General features: G+C 33.8%; 2 protein-coding genes across 2 annotated transcripts in view; both read left to right on the forward strand.

Annotated features, from left to right (window-relative positions):
• LOC126723860 (putative disease resistance protein RGA1) overlaps positions 1–18,792 on the forward strand; it is a 120,997-nt gene that overhangs the window by 61,878 nt on the left and 40,327 nt on the right. The window contains exon 14 of the mRNA XM_050427819.1: positions 4,365–4,678. The gene's annotated coding sequence lies outside the window, so the exon portion shown is untranslated. The remainder of the gene's footprint in view (positions 1–4,364; positions 4,679–18,792) is intronic.
• The window catches only part of LOC126723862 (putative disease resistance protein RGA4), a 66,773-nt gene that overhangs the window by 7,654 nt on the left and 40,327 nt on the right, over positions 1–18,792 (forward strand). The window lies entirely within an intron of this gene.

Consider the following 18,792-nt stretch of genomic DNA (forward strand, 5'->3'; position numbering starts at 1 on the left):
CTTACTACGAGTGGTTGAGTTCATGGATATAAATTCAATGTGTTTATTGGAAAGTTTTGAGCTGTTTTCAAGTTTATTCACTTGGTTCTTTGATTATCAAAGGGAAATGTAGAGACAAGTAGCAATTCAGTAGATGGTTGGGGAAATCAGGGGGGATTCTGCAATATGCTCGATTATGATAACCTCACTTCTTTAAAGAGATCGGGTATTATTGACTGAATCAAGTTGTTGCAAAAATGGTAGAGACAAACAAGAAAGATGTGGCATAAACCTGCTCCCTTTTATTTGACAGTGGAATTGAATTAATGAGAACCAGATTCAGAATTTACTGCCACTTTGACTTCTTTAGGTATGCATGTCAATCATTAATCTAGATCCTTCATAAAAAGATACATAGCAATCTTGTTTATTATGTTAATAAAAAAACTAAAATGTCAATGCTATTCTTTCTTTTCAATGTTCAAAGGATTCTCCTGCAACATGCAGTAAGATGACAAGTTGGAAATTGTGTCTCTTTACTTTCATTATCATAATATGTCCTTTTCGCATTTATATGAGATGAAATAATATGTAAAATGTATTAGTACTTATTTTTTGGTTTTGCCAATTTCCTTTTACTTAATAAAGAAAAATATGTTACTTGAGTTTTTATTCAAAAGCGTGCCAAGGAGGTGATGTATTTGGCTTACTTTGTTGATCTTGTCAAAGGTATAATGATAATATGGTTGGAAATTCAAAGCTGGCAACTATAGCATAGAGTACTCTTGGAATCAGCATCTTAAACAATGGGCTTGTAATGATCTCAAAGATCAAAATGCACTCAGAGTTCAAATGGCAGTACACAGGTAAGGGGAGGATCTATAGATTTTTGTGAAAGAAATGCTCCTATCACATTGTTGTGAAAAGGACTTAAATGCTCCTATGTCATCCTAATTCCTTTTTGTCTTGATTTTAAATTTTGGCTTCTAGATTCAATTTTCCCATGTGCTTCTACTTCCATCGTGCATCGAGATCATCTTCTAACTCTGGACCCCCTCCCTGCTAAAAAAATCTTATTCAGCAACAGAGTCCAATGAGGGAGTTCTAAACTGAATCTAGTTTTGAGCCTCATTGAGGATGCCAAGGAAAGAGGCAAAGCTGGAAGAGGTGCCCCCTAATGAGGTATTTGGTTATCATCCCCTTTTCACTAGACACCCCAATGAGCCTCATTTAGATTAAATTAATGCACTATTTTGACATTTCAAGTTAGACAAAAATAATAATAATAATAATAATGATGATGTATTATTTAAATTCATTCTCCATTTGGTTACAGTACAAAAAGTAGGAGGAAAAAGAAGAGAAAAAAATTGAAATAAGAAAGTCTTAGGGTTTATTTGGTTGGGAGGATGGAAAATATTTTAGTTTTCCTCATTTGATATCAATAAAACTTATTACTTATCAAAAAAAAAAAATAGTTTCTCTCATTTGTGTTTGGTTGGGAGGGTGGAAAAGTGGGGGATAGAAAACTTTGTTGTTTGGTTAAGATGAAAAATGAGAGGATTGAAAATAGAGTTGGTATAAATTTACCATAATGTCCCTATTAAATAAAACAAAAAGTAACACATTATATACTTTTAAAAAAATTGTGTATAGAAAGGAATTTCATTAAAATGAAAAAAATTAAATGCAAAAGGTCAAGAAATTAATCCAAAACTGTTTTCTAAAAAAGACAAAAACAAAAACCAACAAAACTGAAGAGAAAAGAGACAAAAAAAAAAAAAAAAAAAGGGGGGAAAGAAGAAGGCAACGTCCAGAAAAAGACAAAAGAAAAAAAATTAATAATAAAAGAAAGAAGAAGAAGGCAACGTCTAGAAAAATGCCAAAAAAAAAAAAAAAAAAAAAAAAAGCCAAAAGCCCTAACGTCAGAATGTATGCTGGGGTATATTTGTCCAAAAGCAACAAGGAGCAAGCTCCTTGTTTTCTCTCCTATAATCTCCCCAATTTGGAAAGATTGATTTTTGGTGGGCCCGGGGAGAAAACACCCGGACCCCACCAGTTTTCTCTCCCCTCTCCCCTCCCAACCAAACAACCACTTAAATTCTTTATCAGTGGGAACAAGAAACTACAGTGAGTACTCACTTGTAATGATGAGTTCATTTTCTTTTAGTGAACAAAACATCATTGTACCTCTCTCTCTCACTTATCAAGCAAATGCCAGGCATTAATGGGCAAGGTTCATTCATATCCTAGACATAGAAACTAAGACCATAAGTATCTAAAACTCCTAATACTTCTACAGGTTCATTCATATCATTTTAAACTTAGTCCTCTATAAATTTCTCAATTATAATTGCACAACTTCACTGCTGTTTTTTGTTTCAAGTATTGCAGAATTTTATTATATCTGATTATGCCTATTCTTCCAACTGGGTTGGTTCCACAGTTATACATGCAGAAATAGAAAAAAATTGAAAAAGAAGTGCCTGATACTTTAGTGGCTTAAGTTCCTTAATGAAGATGTGTGCATGCACAACATATGAATGTATGCGTGCAAGTATTATGCCTTTTTTCCTCTTTTTCTTACCACATGGATGTTTCAGGTCTTTGGCCTGGCGGCTTCCTACACAAGTTCATTTTCTTCTAGATGAAACTACAGACTTTAAGATGTATGAAACCATTAAAGAGGAAGTTAGACATTGATGCTTATGACGCAATAGGAAAGATATTAGATGACCTAAATATAGATACAGAAGTTAATTATGTTTATTTCAATCAATTAACTTTATTGAATCAGCAAATATATTTAATTGATTCTAATTGTATATCCCAACTGGCAAAACTTGAGTTTGGTTGGACAAATCAAAAGTGGGAAGCCAACAGTTGTCAGTTCTCCAAATTGATACAATGTTTTTCAGGTGGGCAAAGCTCTTATGGATAATATAAATCTCAAAAATTTTCAGATTAAATGGAGCTGGGGAAATTTGGTCTTGTCAATCAATTGACTGAAAGTTCAAAAGACAATGTTAATACTTTCAGCATTACTGTTTGACGTTTTCTGAAAACATAGACCTAAGTAGCAAAAGACAAAGCTTTTCATGCTTCCTTATTAGCAATGACAGATTCAGTTAAACATTGACCTAAGTGATGAGTATAGGATGAGCTTCATCATGTAAGCTTTAGTTACCCAACTAGGCTGGATATTCAGGTTTTCCAAGGCCTCAGCTTTGCAATTCATTTTGGCAAAGTTAAATTTTATTTTCAAATTGTGTTTTACCTCCTTTTTTACTTCTATACAGCTTTAGCACCAAAGCAGTGCTAGATTTTTTTTTTTAAATGATCAAGTCATAATTGAAAAAAAAAAAAGATTAATTAAGTCATAATTGTATTGTTGTCGCTCTCTTCCTTCAGAAAGTCACAATTGTTGGAAACAGCGAATTTGGGGAATGCATAGTGACTACAATATTTCAAAGATCTTTTGATCCTAAATCAGGTCACACGATGGAATTGAAAATTGAAAGTTTAAATTGAAGTAGATGAGTTGGTAGATTGGTCTTGTCAGTCAAGAATAATTTTTGTTCAATGACACATCCATGCCAACACTGCATATGAGAAAGAAGGAAATGCAAATGAGGTGGAAAGCAAAGCTGCATCAAAGTTACAAGTGCGCAAAGGTTTGTTAGTAGCTTTCAACAGGTTAGTACAGTAAAATATTCTCCTAAACTCATCATTCGATAGTTCTTAATGATCCAAGTTACTAAGTCAATTGAGCTACTTTAGAGTAAAATAACATTAAATAGCTTTCAATGGATAAGGCAAAAGTGGAAGCATTATTACTTCAATCTTGTTCCTCTCTACAATTGATGAATGTAGGATTATAATTTTTTTTTTTTTTTAGGAGTTTAGCATTTTCTTGTGAGTCTTACAGACTCATTGGACCATACTGCTTTATTTAGTTTCTATTAAATAAAATGCAGGACTATCATATCATGGTAATACTATGAGGATTCCAGTTATCCAGCGGGCGGAAGAAACGGGTAGCCACTAGATGTCCAAGATACTGCTTTAAACAAGGCTACAAATACTCTCAAAGCTAATTCTGAACGAATAAATCAAGATGTACTGAACCAAGTGATGGTGAACCAGGCTACAACTGTCATGACCTGTCCATTAGAGAGAAAGGAGAGCTTGAGATTTTGATTGTGAATCTGCCACTTGACAAACTGAGAAGGGCCAGTGTTTTCTGCTGTAGAGTTGCAAATAATAATAAGGTAGAAATTAATTAGAAACAACTCTATCAAGTACTTTTTAAATGATTGATCCTATGTAACATGCAACTTGTCTCATGGTTGAATTTCAGGTCCAGGCATTTCATAAACATTTAGGTCACATGTCAAGCGGATATGAAGTTAATTGCTATCACCTAGTGGTGCAATCGGATGCAGACAAATCTGTTACTAGCTTAATGGAAATTCATCTACTATCAATGTTCCTGCACTTCAATTCTGTAAGGGAGGGAAACTATATACCTAGTTATTAATCTAAAAGCTAATGAGGAACAACCGGAGATTAGATCTCATAGAGTCTTGCATGTGTTCAACAAAAGAAAAACTCCTAGTACACTGCGGAGGCACCTTCCCACAACCAAGTGCAGAGCTAAACCTGAAAAAACGTCTCAGCCTTTCAGGGGTAACAGTAGGTGTGCCTTGTCTACATAGCATTGTAGTACCACGCAGGCAGAGGAGAGAGGACATTGAGGGAGCAAAATGTTTCGTTCGCATGTGACAATGGCCTTGGCCAATAGAATTTTACCTAATGTGGTGTACACTCTTCGCCTTCCCTTTATATAAGAGGAAGGAAAACTTGTATTAAGACATACCTTAAGAAAATAGTGCACAAGAAGACTGGCTTGAGCCCGTGGTTTTTCTCTCTGTTCCTATTCACAGAGTTTTCCACGTAAAAAATTGTTGGTTGCTCTCGTTTTCCTTCGTTTTTCATTTATTTTTCATGTTACTGCGCATTCTCCTACAAGCCATTGGAATTTGGATGTCCAAGACATTGCTATATAATGCTACAAATGCAATCAATCACTCAATTTTAATCACGGTGGTTAAAAATAGTGTTACAAAATATAAAAAGGGAAGCTTGAGACTTTGATTATGCTACCAAATAGTGTCTCTACAGTAGTGGCAAATAATGGTAATGTGATTATTAATTAAATACTTATTATTTTTTTGATAAGTGATTATTGTACCTAATGTGCAACTTATCTCATGATTGTCATTTTGGTCCAGGGATTTTTAGCAAACAACATTTTAGTCGTGTTCAAGAGAATATGAAATCCACAGTTATGTAGTTTTGATCCTAAGAGCACGTACCATTTTTTACTTCATCTAAGAAGCTTTATTTCCAGTCGCCTTTGATTCCAACTTCTAGTTGCCAAAATCTACTCTTTCTCTGAACCATTAAATCCCTTAAAAAGGCACATATTAAATTAAATCCCCAAAATAAATATATTAAATTAAAGAAGAAAATTTTCATTGTTTGATCTTTAGTTGATTTAGAGTTTCTTGATATTGCAAAAAATTTAAAAAGAAAATTCTAATGTTATTTTAAATTATTTGATATGTTGTTAATTTGGAGTTTCTCAATCTTAGGGGTTTTTTTTTTTATGATAGCCTCAATCTTAGTTCAATTGATACTTTTTATGTTTTATTAATTGTACAATAGTTTCCAAAAGCAATAAAATATGTCTCATTTTTTTTGTTCCACTTTATGCGCTACCAATCACAGTTTGTCATATGTAATTTTTTTTCTTTTATTGTAAGTTATGATTGGTGGAGTATAAAGTAGATTAGTTTACACTCCTAATCCTAGCATCTCTTAGTGTTTCCAACAGAGTTGGAGATGAAATTTTTGTCTTTTTCCCTCTAAATAAACAATTTTTGCATTTTGTCATTTTTTAATGAAAATTATTAAGTATTTCTAGAATGAATAGTTATTTTATTTTGAAAATATGACCAATAATGGATCCAATTCTTGCTAAAATAAAATCAAATAAAATAATGAATCCAATTGGAGTATTTTTGTCTCAACTTGATTTTGAAGAACATAAGGTAGCAGAGGATGAAGCCATTTCTGGTGATGAAGACGAAGAACCTTTAGATGCTATCAGACTTGCAAAAGGCAAGATGAAAACGGTGTCGTAGTGAGAAGAAGTCATACGCACCGTATTACTAAAACTCAATGCAAAACGCAGCGTTTGGTTAAGTCAGTCAGTTAGGCTTAATGCAGTTATATTCAAATATGTTAATGGTGGTTAATTAGTTATAACAACCTCCATGATTTACGCTTTCTCTCACTCTCTCTCTAATTATGTATATAAACTTAGCACAGCTCAGTGATGTGTGTTGGGGATTACATTTTCAGAAATAATAGAATTCTAGAACTCTCTTTTCTTCTTTTTCTCTCAATTACTCTTTCTCTGTTTTCTTCTTTGTTTCTCCGTTCAGATTTATTGGTGTTATTCTAATAACTTAAATGACAAAAATAGATTTGGTGTTCAGCATAGTGTAGTATCCACCATCAATTACTAGTTGAACATATTAATGACTGAGGGGCCTCTCAATTACTTTTTTCTTTCTTTCAAAAATCACAATTATTTAAATTTTTATAAATTAAAGTAATGACGAAAAGAGCATGTTTGATAAATAACTCAAAAAGAGTGATTCCTCCTACTCCTTTTGCTTTTTGTTCTTCAGGTTGCAAATAAAATACACAACAGACTGCAGTGTTTTGGGCGTCATAAGCAAATTTTGAATATGCAAATAATGCAATTCTAGAGTCCCCTTACAATAATGTATCTTTCCTAACTGTCAAATAGAAAAATCAATTGAAATCTATAGTTTGTTATCTTAAAAAGAGTTATCTTGAAAAGAATATATATATATATATATATATATATATATATATATATATATATATTGTAGAAGCTAAGGTTTGTAACAAATGGTCTTTTATAATTTATAAATTCACCTCAGATTTTTGTACACAACATAGGCAAATTGAAAATTCCTCACATATTAATAGCTTGAACAACTCGATGATTAGAGATGATTGGATAATTGCTGTAGTTGCAACCTGTTATTCCACCAGCGTGGCACTAGAGAAGTTTTTAATCCAAAAGCTAGCAAAAAAACATTATAAGACTACAATATAATATTGATTCCTGCAGTCCTGATTTTTGTTTTTCTCTAGTTGATTTTCCATTTTAAAGCATGTTCAACTATAAGCTAGACCATGAGCATTCATAATAAGTTGTTTATTTCTTCTTTAATTTAAATCATTCAGATTTTGTTTAATTTGTTTTTTGTATCTTATTATATTCTATTATTAGCATATGGGTAATTGTATTATCAAATCGCGAGGAGAGTAGAGAATGATATTTGTACAATTTAAAATTAGTCTATTAGAGATCAGACAATATTAACAATGGCTCTAATAAGTAATAAGAGGGAAAGAAACATGGATGCGAATACGGATATGATATGATATGATATATGATGTTGTAACTTTTGTACTTTAAAATAATGGGCTTTAAGTTCAGAGGACCCAGGTTGAATGGCTACAAGAAGTGGTTTTCGTGTTATCATGGACCTTATGGCAGCTTGAGTAATTGACTTGGGCTTTATAAATGGGCCTTCGCGTCACAATTGCACTACCTCTTCAATAAGCAATTGAGCTTTAGTTGAGTAATTGAAATAATGAATGCAAGCATCTTGAAAAAGATGATAAGTAGGAAACGCCGAAAGCAAATCAACTTGAATGGGTAATTTGCACATGGTTGTCTATGTGCACAAAATTCACATTTTTGCAAGGTTTGGAAATCATAGACCATTTCTCAATTGATGAGTAGTATGAAATCATAGAACATTTTCTAAGTAGCCCAATAAATAACAAATAATTAATTGAAGGCTTTTGTTAATGAATATTCCATTGCACTCGTAAAAAACGAATCAGGTGAGTCCGTCTTTATTGGAATGTAGTAAAAGTTAATTAACAAATATCTCTTTTAACTGAAAGCTCTTCCTCAATATATATTGTGGGGATCGGCCCAAAATAACAGGTTGGGCCTTGGACCTGTCCGAGGACCCCAGCCCATCCGAGGAGCCAACATGACTCAAGCAATCCATGTTCAGGCGTCATAAGAAACAAAGACGACATGTCCGAGGAGTAATTTCTCCTCGGATACTGAAAATTCAGAGCAAATGTACATCCCAGCCACTGAGACCCCTATCTTGGATACATGAACAGGAGGGAAAAACGAAATATCTAAGTTAAAGCTGTCACCGCCACATTGAATGCACTATAACTACTCTCCTGGCCGTATTAATGTGGAGAAGACCCCTGAACAGTGCTACCTTGGCTTCCGCTACTCACAAAGGACTGAGAAGGGTGTTTGATAGGACAGGTGCTCAAATAAGGGTTTGGATGATCGACAAGTATAAAGCTAAGATGATAAGAAGAGGCCTAGATAATGTGTATAAGTCCTCGTAAAAAGGGGCAGAACGGAAAAGGAGAGAAAAAAGAAAAAAGAAAAAGAGAGAGAAAAGACTATTGTATGAAAAAAGATCCTGCTGCATCACTTTGTATCCGGAAATTAGTTTTTATCCTAATCCTTCCAGGAGATTTTGAAACATAATGACTTTATTTTTTGTTCATTCATTCCTTCAACCCATGCAGTAATCCGTTTAACTTACTTAAACCTAGTTCTTAAACCCATACTCTACAAGAATTCATTGTGTTGGACTTTTTGGACCAAGACTTGAACGACAAGGACTGGACCACCGAATTGTTCCCCTACATATATATATTCTCAAAATTATAGGGAATCAAATTATTTTCTCAAAAAATAGGTTTGGCTAAATGCTATAATAAATAAGGAATATATTTGTCAACTTCTTTTTACTTTTGTGTATATATAAATAGGAAAAAAAATATTGTTTTCATCCCTAAAGTTTTCATGTCATTTTTATTTTGTTCCTAAACTTTAGATGGTTATTTTTTTACTTTTTGTTTATAAATTGTTGAAAACGTTACATTTTTTCTCCTTAAGCTTTCAGACCATATGTCACTAGTATATGGTTTCGTGCTACTAGTTCACCTCCTGTGTCTTTTTTTTCTTTTAATTTTTTTTTTAATGTAATGTAATGATGGGATCATGTAGGAAAAACGTATCAAACTCTCTAATGCTAAAGATAATGCTACTTAATTAGACAGGTAGGATTAAAGTTAATAAAATTCGACAGAAGAACCAAAAGTATAATGTTTTCTATAATTTAAGGACAATAAAAAAAAAAAGTTTAGGAACTAAAATCAAACTTCAAGCTCTTTATATGGACTAAAAAAATATATATATATATATATATATATATTTTTTTTTTTTTTGAGAGATAATTACAACATGCTGCTAATTCCGCAGCTTGAACCCATTCCCCCCTAAAACCCCCAAGCACTTTGTGCATGAGGAAGTGCCAATTCAGCTACAATGCCTTTGGCGACTAAAATATATTTTAGAAGTATAAATACAATGACGACATTTTCAATAAGAAGAAAGTCAAGTTTTGCTTCACTGAATTTACTATCACTAAACCTCAGATACAGGGGTATATTATGTTATTCAATTAAATTCAAATATATATTTGTATTAAATTTAATTATTCTTAGAAAAGATATAATTGTTTATATTTTATTGGTTAATGAAACCATGTATTTGAATTTGATTGAAAAACTTAATATATTACACCTAAATTTTGCCATAAATATAATGAGGAATTTGTTACTCAAAAGAAAGGCAAGTTTTGCTTGACTAAATTTACTGCAATTAAGAGAAAAATCATACGAGTACCTCCAAAAAAGAACAAAGGCAAAATGGATAGGTAGAGTGTTCTTAAAGGAATCCTAAGCATGCAATTGGTGATAATGATAAGCACGAGTGATGCTTCACCAAATTACCTTGCTCCTTCACTTTCAGAAATAAAATTACATGCATTTGAAATATATCTTTAAGGGTTACATTTTTAATCTATGAGACTGTAATACAAATCTTGTGTTTCAATAAATCATAACATGACTATATAGTAGACTAAACCCTAGACTAATTAATATACTTTTAGTACAAGTAGGAGTCTTAGCTTGCAAAGGTAGAAGGATTGGAGTTGGCTCTATGCTATGTTTGGTTAACTAAATGAGAGCTACCAACTAAATGAGAGCCATTCCAGGATTGACGCCAAACCAATAAGTTGGACAAATCAGAAATCACTAGCCCACCAAATCCTAACTGTGTGTCTTAATTCTTACATTTAATCTTCAACCATTTTATTATTATTGCAATTAGTTGTGAGCCCATGTAGTTAACTGGTACTTCCTAGCATTTTTAACAAAAAAATTTAATTATTTATTTTAAATATTAGCGTTGATATACAATGTTGAATAAGCTAGAATAAATGTAGAAGTGGAAGCATAAAATAGAGAACACAAGAATACACAAGGATTATGTGGTTTAGCTTAATGGCTACATTTTCAACATATGAGAGTGTAGTACAAATCAACTTCTAGTTGCCAAAATCAACTTCTAGTTGCCAAAATCAACTTTTTCTTTGAACCATTAAATCCCTAAAAAGGCACATATTAAATTAAATCCCCAAAAAACATATGTTAAATTAAAGAAGTCAATTCTCCTTGTTTGATCTTTACTTGATTTAGAGTTTCTTAATATTACAAAAAAAAAAAAAAAATTAAGAAGGAAATTCTAATGTTAATTCGAATTATTTGATATATCATTGATTTGGAGTTTCTTGATCTTAGTTTAATTGATACTTTTTGGTGTTTTCATCTGAAATATTTAGGGTTCAAATTTCAAATCTCCCATCTCTTGACATAATTATCAAATTATTATCTTTTAAGAAAAAACAAAAACAAAAAACCAAAAAGTGGAAATTGGGCCGTTTTATTCAGCCTATTTCTCAAATTCATCTAAAACAGAGCCCAAAACCTATTTGTTTTATTCTTTCACCTACCTATAATAAGAAACAGTGCAAGCAACTCCTCCTAATATTAAACAGGGCCCTTTTTTTACCTGCTAGTGCAGGTTTGAGTTGTTTCATAATGAATTGCTAATGTTTCTGTCTTATCTTCAGTTTGCGTTGAAAGCAGAATGTAGAACACTTTCATCTTAATTTTTTTAATCAATTCCTATATGGTAGATTGCGTTGGATTTAAATCATAGTTTCATGTTCATATCAGCTAGTATTGACAATGGACCTTGATAACTCATTTTTATTTGTAAGCTTTAGGCTTTGATCGTCTTCAATTACAATTGCAACTTCTCTGACAATCTCTGCCTTAATAGGTTGATGACTTGGCCTTCCAAAATATCATCTATTGCCAATGATATTGCACTTCATTGCTTCACAGAGAGAGAGAGAGAGAGAGAAATTCTTAGTATGTGTTTGACGTTGGCTTAAAAAAGCCAAATTTTTTTTATTACTATTCAACTTATTTTGGGTACTATTTTTGGTACTATGTATGGGTCTCATTACACTTTTTGGTAAGACTGTGCAAACTAGTACTGGAGCCGACAAGACCGACTGGCGCTAACCTTCCCACACCGCCACTACAACTGACCGACAGAGCCGTTGCCAGCGAACGGAACGCGAAGAGAGTTCCGACTCCAGTGCGGTGCAGTAATCGGAGTAGCAAATTCGGAACCGAAGCCTTGCCGAACCGTACCGACCCCTGTTTCAGATGTTTGGAACTTTGGATACGGCGTCGTTTTACCGAGATTTTGTCTTTTAAAAAAAAAAAAAAAAAAAAAAAAAAACCCATTTATGGTCTCCACCGTGTTGCATGCCGCCGTTCTTCTTCTTCTTCCACTTCTTCTTCTCTTCTTCGTTTTGCATTGGTTCTTCTTCCTTCTGCAGTGCACTGGTCTGGTCTTTTATTACTCTTGTAATTTCTAGTTTCTATTGTCTTCCAGAGAGATTAGTACTCTTTTAATGTTTCAACTTTTATGACCCCCACACGTGTTTGGCTTTGGAAATGACAAAAGAAAAGTTTAAAAGAAAAATCCAAGTGTCAAACTTAGATATTACTCTATTTTCCCACCACTGTGTAGGTCTACTGTATAGGTATAGTGGTGTATAATATATATTAATATTTATCTATACTTAAAAAAAAAAGAATCATTATTAGTGCTACGTTTACAATATTTTAACAATAGAAGCTATAAACAAGTAAAAATAGAAGCTATAAACTATAAACTTTGTAATATTTATCACTTTTTTTTTGAGTAAAATGTTTTTTTTTTTATTATCAAATTTTCAGCACTTGTTTGGACTTTGTAGTGTTACATTGTTACTTTAGTCCCATTGAACACTGAATAGGTTGAAAGGATTTTTTTTATACATAAAAATAAAAAATAAAAAATAAAACTAGAATTTTTAATGTTTCAAACCGACCAAACCGATTAAACCGAGCCGATCAAACCGCATTGCTATAGGTAGGAAAACCGACCCTAATCGGTATGAATCGATTTTAATTATGAGAAAACTGATCCCTATCGGTTCGGTAACAATTTTGAGAAAAAACCGAGCCGACTGAACCGCGCACACCCCTACTTTTTGGTACTATTCATGGGTCCCATTGTACTATTTCATTTACATTTTAGTTTTATCTATAATACTTTCAGTAAAAAGTTTTAAGTTTCAACTAAATAAGTTGTTCCTTAATTTTGAATGCAAGAGTTTGTAGCTTTTGCCTTTTGCAATATTAACGGACGAACTCTATATATTATGGGCTCCATGTTCAGAGGCCTTAAGAGTTAGGACAAATGCTTACATGGTGCGGTATTAGTATTGTCATGGGCCTTATGGCAGCTCGAGTAATGAACTAGGCTTTTATAAATGGGCTTTCACGTCCCAATTGCACTTCACTACATCTTGAAAATGATGCTAACTGGGAAACACCGAAAACATATGATTAGATCAACCTGAATAGGTTATCTGTACATGGTTGTCCTAATGGAGAATGCTAAAGGAATGAGTAATTTTATTTTATCAGTGGATGTCATAGGTTGAAAATATTTCTAAAAAAATTAAGTTAAATAAACAGAACTTACAAATTGATGTAATAATGAATGTAATTAATGGGCTTCATCAACCACCCAATAAATAAATGTTTGAATTATTTATTTATTTATAATTTTTGGCATATCAATTAATAAGTTCAATATAGTAAAGCTTGTAATACGCCTAACATAACTTTGTCCTTAATATTTCCAATATGAATTATGTTTCTTCCATTGGGGTCGGTCCTACCACTAGGCCAATTAGGTAGTCGCCCAACCTCCCTAAGGCCCCCAAATTTGAATCAATAGGAAAATTTCTATACCAATAAGAGTATAATTTAAGCATAAAATATTAGCTAATAGATTTAAAAAAAAGTAATGATGTGAACACAACAAAATTTCACAATAATTTTACAACATTCCTAAATTAACATGTCAACTCATTCATGGGCCACCATAAATCTCTAATTTAAATTTCTCGCTATGCTAATTTAAGAATGTTGTGACATTTAGTTGAGTCCCTAACATTTCTCACTAGAAATTGGTTTTTTTTTTTTTAATGACAACGACCAAAAAAAAAAAAAAAAACTAAGCTTAGTTGGACGATGGACCACCATCCACTCATTTCTTTGTTCTTTATTTTTTAATTTTTTTTAATTTATCTTTGTAGTTATATATATATATACACACACACTAGTTGTTAACAACAACAAAAATTAAGTTTTGTGAAAATTAATCAAGTATCAAAAGGGTTCTCTAGGTAATTTGTTGCTAGCATTGAACACAAAATGATATAAATATATATATATATATATATATATATATATATATATATATATATGTGTGTGTGTGTGGGGCCCGGCCCAAAACAATGGGCCACCTAAACACAGGCCCGTCCGAAAAGCATCACGTCCGAGGAGAAGTCATAGCCAAAACGTTATTCAAGCCCAACTACGGTAAAGGAAACTTGTCCGAAGAGTAACATCTCCTCGGACGCTACAAAGTCCAGGCCAAGAGCTCGCCCCTACCACTGCAGCTCATCCTCCAAGCATATAAAAAGAATAAAACCCAAAATATCTCATGGAAAGCTGCTACCGCCACATTAAATGTGCCACAACCACCCTCTTGGCCGCATTAATGAGGAAAAGACCCCTGAACAGTACTGCCTTGGCCACTGCAACTCACAAGGGGATGATAAAGGTGTCTGATAGGACAGGTGCTCAAGTGGGGGCTTAGATGATCAACAAGTGTAAGGTTCAGATAGGAATAATAGAGCTATATAATGTAATAGAATCCCTCAAAGAAGGGGACGGAAAAAACTGTATTCATCACTCAGGAAATAAAATATTCTGGGGAACATTCATTCCGGTGTTTTTATCACTGCTCCAACCTTCTCCATACCCAAGGCCGACTAGGTTCACTGAGGCTAAGTTCTTTCACCCATCCTCTACAAACATTTATTGTGTGTTGCGCTTTGGGCTAGGGCCTGATCAAAAGGGTTTGGGCCAGAAAAATCGTGCAACTACAATATATATATATATATATATATATATATATATATATATATATATATAAATTAGGTGAAATTCTCACAAAGGAATAAGAAATTTTTTAGAAAAAGTAAAAAAAAATTTAGATGAACACCTCACAAATGAATAAGAAATTTAACAACAAAAATGAAAAATTTTTAAATCTAAACAAACTAGAAGATCTTAAAAAAAAAAAAATTAAATATATAAAATCTTCAATTTAAATGTTGTCTGAGGCTCCAAAATCCTTTTGGTCGCCTTGTCTTCCATTAACAGGCATGATTTTTGTTTTGCAATAGCTAGCGAATCCAATGAGAGAAAAAGAGGCAGAGGTAGAGATTTGAAGGGTTTTTCTTTTCATCTTATTTCATATTTACTAATTTAAAAAATAAAATAAAATATTTATACTTAACTGGGCACTCTTTTGTTTCATTATTTTTAAGTAAATAAAAAGGTTTTAACTAAAAAAAAAGTGTTCCCTCAAAATTATAGAGAATTAATATAGACTAATTCAATATAATAAAATATTTATACTTAATTATAAATCTCTTGATAAAAAGTCAAGATTTTGCTCTTTTTATAATGTGAAGTTATCCATTTTCATCATTAGGAGCGAAACTAAAATTTTAAAAATGAGGGGTCAAAATAATAAACAAATATAAAAATTTAACCAATTTAATTTAAGGTATTGATAAAAGAAATATGAAGAGTTCTAGGGAAGAGGGAAACATATATTTGTTAATAACAGGGGTGAAAATTTAATTCTTGAAAAGTTTGGGGGCCTTAATCTTAGAAAAACACCCTTTCGACCTTGAAAGATAATGCAATAAAATATTAAGATACAAAAGTCATTGAAAAAACACTAATTAAAACAGATAAACAAATCTATACTCTTTGGAAAGGAAAAAAGAAAAGTTTAATTTTGATTAAACTTTTGTCAGTGCTATTCTTTCTTTTCAATGTTCTAAGGAGGTGATGTATTTGGCTTGACTTTTGAGCCTCATTGAGAATACTAAGAAAAGAGGCAAAGTTGGAAGAGGTGCCCCCTAATGAGGTATCTGGGTAATCATTTAGATTGGATTAACACATAATTTTGACATTTCAAGTTAGCGTAAACAATTTTAGTGATTGATTATTTAAATTTAAGCTCCATTTGGTTACGGAAAAAATGTAGGAGGAAAAAAAAAAGAAAAAAAAATTGAAATTAAAAAGTCTTAAATTCTTTATTAGTGGAACAATAAACTACAGTGAATACTCACTTGTAATGATGAGTTCATTTTATTTTAGTCAACAAAACATTTTGCACATCTCTTTCTCTCACTTATCAGTAAAATGCCAGGCATTAATGGGCAAGGTTCATATGTTACATGAATCCATGTGATTGCTCAAATCCTAGACATAGCAACTAAGACCATAAGGATCTAAAATTCCTAATACTGCCACATGTTCATTCATATCATTTTAAACTCAGTCCTCTATAAATTTGTCAATTATAATCGAACAACTTCATTATTGTTTTTTGTTTCAAGTATTCCTGATTTTTATTGTATCTGATTATGCCTTTTCTCCAAACAGAGTTGGTTCCAAAGTTATATATGCAGCAATAGCAAAGTATTAGATACTTTAGTAGCTTAAGTTCCTTAATGAAGATGTGTGCAACCACAACATATGAATGTATATGTGCAATTATTATACCCTTTTTTTTTTCTTTTTTTCTTACCACATGGATGGTTTAGTTTTGGTCTCTAGGCCTTGCGGCTTCCTACACAAGTTCATTTTCTGCTGGATCAAACATCAATGCTTATGACGCAATAGGAAAGATATTAGATCACATAAATTCAGATACAGAAGTTAATTATGTTTATTTCAATCATATAACTTTATTAAATGAACAAATATATTTAATTGATTCTATTTCTATATTCCAGATGGCAAAACTTGAGCTTTTGTTCGACAAAGAAAAAGCATGGGAAGTCAGCAGTTATCAGTTCTTCAAAGTGATACAATGATCTTCAGGTGGGCAAAGTTCTTATGAATAATATTAATCTCAAAAATTTTCAGATTAAATGGAGTAGGGAAAATTTGGTCTTGTCAGCCAAGAACCCTTGTTCTTTTCATCCTCCATCAAATATAATATTGCATATGGAAAGGTGGTGCAAGAATTGAAGAAATAATCATCTAAGTTGCTGATGACGTCGAAGAATTGTCACCAATGGGTCACACCGTACTCGCGACTCGAAGCGAACCTGCACGACAGAAGCAATCGAAAGAAGTCCTTCAGAGAGCACCGGTGTGGTGCCGGCCAAAAGCTCTCCGACGGTCAAGTTAGAATTCTTCTATTTTACTTAGAGCGTTAGAGAGGGTCAATTAAAGCGTACCTCGATTTCTGAGGGTGTTAGGCCTTTTATAGTGATAAAGGGTTGACTTTTCTTCTTGGTTTCCAAATCTTTTCCATGTGGGACTCTAATACAAATTCCTCTGAGCGTGGTGAGCAGGGATTTCCATTTTTGGATCTTAGGGCTTTTCTAGGCGATATGGACTTCGGATCATGGGCCCTTACTACGTCTGTCAGCAATGGGCCTTCAAAGTGCAGGGGATCATCTTTATACAGGCCCAGCAGTTCCGATCCGTCAGGCCCATTAAGGTAAGCCCATCAGGCTCTATATTTTACCATCTTCAGTTGCCCCCTTCACCCCAATGGTCCGTCACCTTTTAGGTCAAAGGATCAATGGGGTGACGATTCTAACGTATGGGTATGACGGGTATTTTATGACGGAGTGAAATCCGCGGGACAAAAGAAGGTTTCTAGTTTGGTCACAACTGGTTGACGGATTTATGCAAGATAGGATGACGGTTCTACATGGATCAACCCGTCAGAGGAAGATTCATCAAGTTGACGGTTACATGATGGGTACAAATCTGTTGGTGCGTACTGACAGGTTGTCAGCATTTATTAAGCGTGCCACGTGTCACTCTCTGAATGGCCGTTGTATAGGATCGAAGCGTCGCTTCGTCTTCCGTGCATCTCCTATATATATAAGGCGCCTCACTCTCTCATTTCTTCAATTTTCAATCAGAAATCGTTTGTCAGAGCGAAGCCGTCAATCTTGTCAGAACAATCCGTCGAGGACGAGCATCTACTGATTACACCAACCGTCACCTCTCCTCTGCTAAGTGTGGTAAGTACTTCTAATACTATAATCAAGTTACATTTCCGTCCATGCATTGTTGTTAGGCTTTCCATACCCGTCAATACTTTCAAACCCGTCGGTCTTAGGTTTCATCGTCAATTGTAGGAAATGTCTAGTGCGTCAAGTAACCAGTCGGTGGTTCGTGATGGGACGGAATACGAGGATGTATACCCGTCCAGTCATAAAGACCAAGAGAGCCCCGGCGAAGATAGGAGTCCGTCTGCCTCTTCTTCATCCTCAACAAATGAGGATGTGGAGATAGTTGAAATAGAGGGTTCTGATGACGACGGGGATCAAGCACTGGAGTCCGTTGTAGGTGCTGATGGACTAAGGCAATTCATCATGTTGCCAGAGTGGACGGTGCATAGGTTTACATCCGTCATCAGGGAGAAACATTTTAGCACTTTCAGAACCAACTTCCAAATCCCGGACTACGTTTCTATCCGTCTACCATATGTGTCGGAGAAGTGTTACTATGAAGGGGTAGGCGGTGTCGGAGTGTACGAGCAGGCATTGAAGGCTGGACTTCGATTCCCGCTTTCTACACTTCATAGGGAACTTTTGCACTATCTGGGGTTGTCCGTCACCCAGATATCCCCTAACGCCTGGAGGGTCTTCATAGCCATGGAGATTCTTTACGATGCAATGTCGGGTGGGGAAAGGAGACTGACGGTCCGTGAATTTCTTCACTGTTACCGTCCAGACGAGATTTCCGGATTAAGGGGGATGTATAGTTTTGCTAGTCGGAGCCCCTTGTTGAAGGTGATCTTTGAGACCCCAGACTCAAATAGAGACTGGAAGAGTCGCTACTTCTTCCTGGAGGGTGACAGCTGGATGAGCCGTCCAGGAGAGACGGAGTACATGCCCGTCGACACAACCTGGGCAGTGATAAATCAATCGTGTATGCACCCGTCTTAATTTTGTAATGCTTTTCGTATCCGTCCATTTTTATGTGTATATCTTGATC

This window comes from Quercus robur, chromosome 4 (genome assembly GCF_932294415.1).
Source record: "Quercus robur chromosome 4, dhQueRobu3.1, whole genome shotgun sequence".
Taxonomy (NCBI): domain Eukaryota; kingdom Viridiplantae; phylum Streptophyta; class Magnoliopsida; order Fagales; family Fagaceae; genus Quercus; species Quercus robur.